Raw genomic sequence first — 3957 nt, 5'->3', positions numbered from 1 at the left:
ACAAAATTCGTCAAACTCTCAAGGCGCGAGCTCGCAGGGTGGGGATGTAGAGGTTGCTGGAGTTCTGCTCCCCTTCGCTTTCTCAGAAATGTGAGACCTCACATGCTGGTCCACCTGAAACTTCCTCTCTGCATTGACCTATAGGAGACAGAAAGAAAAAGAAGAATAACGGAAAAATCGAGTCAGGAAACATAAAGAGCCGTGACAATGAATTTCTGTGAAGCAAATAAAAACTAAAGACGGCATTGATGTTGTGTCGTTAATAAGAGTCTTTGCGCGTACATTGTGTCGCAAAGCGAGCCCCATTTACGCTTATTTGCTCGAAAGATACTCGTTCGTAATCCTCCCTAATGCACGAAAGCCCATGCCTTGTAAAAGTTAAGGGATGAAACTTAAGTGTTGCTCGTCTATATAGTTGAATGTTCCATGCTTTCTTACCTTCTTCTCGCAAATCCTGAGGAATAGTACCCTTCCCTCGGTGCACAAATCTGGATTCTCTGCCGTCCATGTCTTGTACAGACCTGAAATTGAAGGCTTAGGTCTTGGCATCGTAAGGAAACGACGTAAAAGCGATAGACGAACGATTGGCGCCAAGAGAACGCGTCATACTCTCTGTTGCAGACAGAGAGGACACAGTCTGCGTTCAGCGCAACCAGAGTGGCGTGGACGCAGCAGGGACGGAATCTCAAGAAGACGTCACGATGCCAAGTGAATAATCGGCGGATTGCAATGTGAAATGTGGTTGAGATTGATACGTCATATGTGACGTGCAGGGGAAATATGCAGCAACGTGTGAAATATGCATTTACATGCACTTAAAACATACCGCAAATCGTTTGGGACAAGGCTCAAATTTGCTTTAGTGTCACCACCAGTGTAAACTATATGTTCAGGAAAGAATATGTAGAGTTGGGCGGCGGGTGCGAGTATACTAGAGGGTACCCGCAGTTACCCGCATGTCGTCACGAATTGCGGGTAGGAATTCGCGACCGCTGCGGGTAAAATGCGGGTGTACCCGCGACGCGACCGCGGGATGACCCCAACTAAGTGATCCCTCTCTGTTACACGCGCAGCAGGGCCCTATGTTGTTGGCCATATAAATCCATTTGCCACACAGCAGCAGGCAATTGCTGGCGAGAGAGTTCGATTATTAATGCAGACATATATGGCTCTCCCGTGAATTGGAGTTTGTTGTTGTGGTGTTGCGGTCCCAGCATGGAACCTTTAATGGAAAAGTGGTAAGATGTGCTAAATTTTGAGCTGACTTCGGAAAACTATACCATACTTTGTAAAGGTAGGGGAACTAGATGAGGACGAGTGGCTTTGATAACCCAATAAACTTCAGTTAATTCGACATTGGCAGCAAACTTGATAACACAGTGAACTACCATTAATTCGCCCGTGAGAGGAATGCGAAAGTTTATATCAAACTGTATCAAGATCGAATTGAATAATAGGTTAAAAAATGAGCGCGATCAACTTCCCTTTTATGTGTTAGTGTGTGCACTTGAAACGCGCATCTGAAAACATGCCGTCACATGTTATACAACCGCAAGGACAGCAAGTTGACATCCTCCGAGAAACCATCCTGACAAGCGAGCTCTGATCGTATGTAATAACTTCTCCATGACCATTTCATGGCACTTTCAGTTGGCATTCGACTAGCGCTGGAACTCATAGCTGGTGACCCCAATTTTATAACTCCATCTCTGTGTGTATTGCCCGTTACTATCATCCGCAGTAAGCGATAACATTTGTGCAGCAGCATAGTACACAGTATGCACTAGTACAGCTTGACAGCATACTAGTCATATTTGAGTAATATGAAGATATACCAAAAATTGCACAACCGAGTGCAGGCATCACTGACTCGAGGAAAATAAGCGTAACCTAATTATATGACACCAAAACAAAAATAACAAAAATACTCATACGAGAAAAGAAACGAGTCCCGAATAGTGCTCAGCTTGTTCCGTCTGAACTACACTTTACCTCTCGGCAAATACCGGAGCGTGGTGCAAGCCGAAATAGCACAATGTACTGAAAGTCAAGTGCAAGGGGGTGGCCAGTTGGTGGAAAGCCTTGAACAGACCCGTCAAACTAAAGAACATTGATAAGACACAAACCGTCCACTCCAATTGCACTCGACATTCAGTACATTGTGCTTGTGCATCGTGCAATCGTGCACAATAGGGATTATTTGTGGAGTTGGAATGCGAACAGTGTGACAAGGCATTCCGAATGTGGTGACATCTAGTTTTTCAAAGATCGAGAATCAGAGATGCGCCTGGACTGGTATGCCCTCAGAATGTCCTATTTATGTAATTTCAGACGCAAGAAAAAGTACTGATACGCCCCAGTAGCGCCAGCTTGTCCACGACCCTATATGTTGACGCTGGAGAGGCTAACGACAAACTGCCAGCAGAGAACGGCGAGCCCGAAGCGGTGATGGGGCATGATCCTCGTCTCATTTCAGGCAGCCGCGTTGCGCGTCTACTGGAGCACTTCAGAAACCAGGAATTTGAGCACGGCTACGGCATAAACCCGTGCGCCTCCTCCCAGACGTTCGGCAAACGAGCCTTGGGTATAAGGCGAAAAATACGACCGACCGAGCACTCGTCTGATGAGCCTGGTCGTTCTCTTTCACTTGGTAGTGCCAGCTTGTCCACGACCCTATATGTTGACGCTGGAGAGGTTAACGACAAACTGCCAGCAGAGAACAGCGAGCCCGAGGCGGTGATGGGAGATGATCCTCGTCTCATTTCAGGCAGCTGCGTTGCTCGTCTACTGGAGCACTTCAAAAACCAGGAATTTGAGCACGGCTACGGCATAAACCCGTGCGCCTCCTCCCAGACGTTCGGCAAACGAGCCTTGGGTATGAGGCGAAACATACGACCGACCGAGCACTCGTTTGATGAGCCTGGTCGTTCTCTTTCACTTGGTAGTGCCAGCTTGTCCACGACCCTATATGTTGACGCTGGAGAGGTTAACGACAAACTGCCAGCAGAGAACGGCGAGCCCGAGGCGGTGATGGGGGATGATCCTCGTCTCATTTCAGGCAGCCGCGTTGCGCTTCTACTGGAGCACTTCAGAAACCAGGAATTTGAGCACGGCTACGGCATAAACCCGTGCGCCTCCTCCCAGACGTTCGGCAAACGAGCCTTGGGTATGAGGCGAAAAATACGACCGACCGAGCACTCGTTTGATGAGCCTGGTCGTTCTCTTTCACTTGGTAGTGCCAGCTTGTCCACGACCCTATATGTTGACGCTGGAGAGGCTAACGACAAACTGCCAGCAGAGAACGGCGAGCCCGAAGCGGTGATGGGGCATGATCCTCGTCTCATTTCAGGCAGCCGCGTTGCGCGTCTACTGGAGCACTTCAGAAACCAGGAATTTGAGCACGGCTACAGCATAAACCCGTGCGCCTCCTCCCAGACGTTCGGCAAACGAGCCTTGGGTATGAGGCGAAAAATACGACCGACCGAGCACTCGTCTGATGAGCCTGGTCGTTCTCTTTCACTTGGTAGTGCCAGCTTGTCCACGACCCTATATGTTGACGCTGGAGAGGTTAACGACAAACTGCCAGCAGAGAACGGCGAGCCCGAGGCGGTGATGGGGATGATCCTCGTCTCATTTCAGGCAGCCGCGTTGCGCTTCTACTGGAGCACTTCAGAAACCAGGAATTTGAGCACGGCTACGGCATAAACCCGTGCGCCTCCTCCCAGACGTTCGGCAAACGAGCCTTGGGTATGAGGCGAAACATACGACCGACCGAGCACTCGTTTGATGAGCCTGGTCGTTCTCTTTCACTTGGTAGTGCCAGCTTGTCCACGACCCTATATGTTGACGCTGGAGAGGTTAACGACAAACTGCCAGCAGAGAACGGCGAGCCCGAGGCGGTGATGGGGGATGATCCTCGTCTCATTTCAGGCAGCCGCGTTGCGCTTCTACTGGAGC

Source organism: Ornithodoros turicata, chromosome 5 (genome assembly GCF_037126465.1).
Source record: "Ornithodoros turicata isolate Travis chromosome 5, ASM3712646v1, whole genome shotgun sequence".
Lineage (NCBI taxonomy): Eukaryota > Metazoa > Arthropoda > Arachnida > Ixodida > Argasidae > Ornithodoros > Ornithodoros turicata.
The sequence above is the reverse complement of the archived record's forward strand: the minus strand, read 5'-3'. Positions refer to the sequence as shown.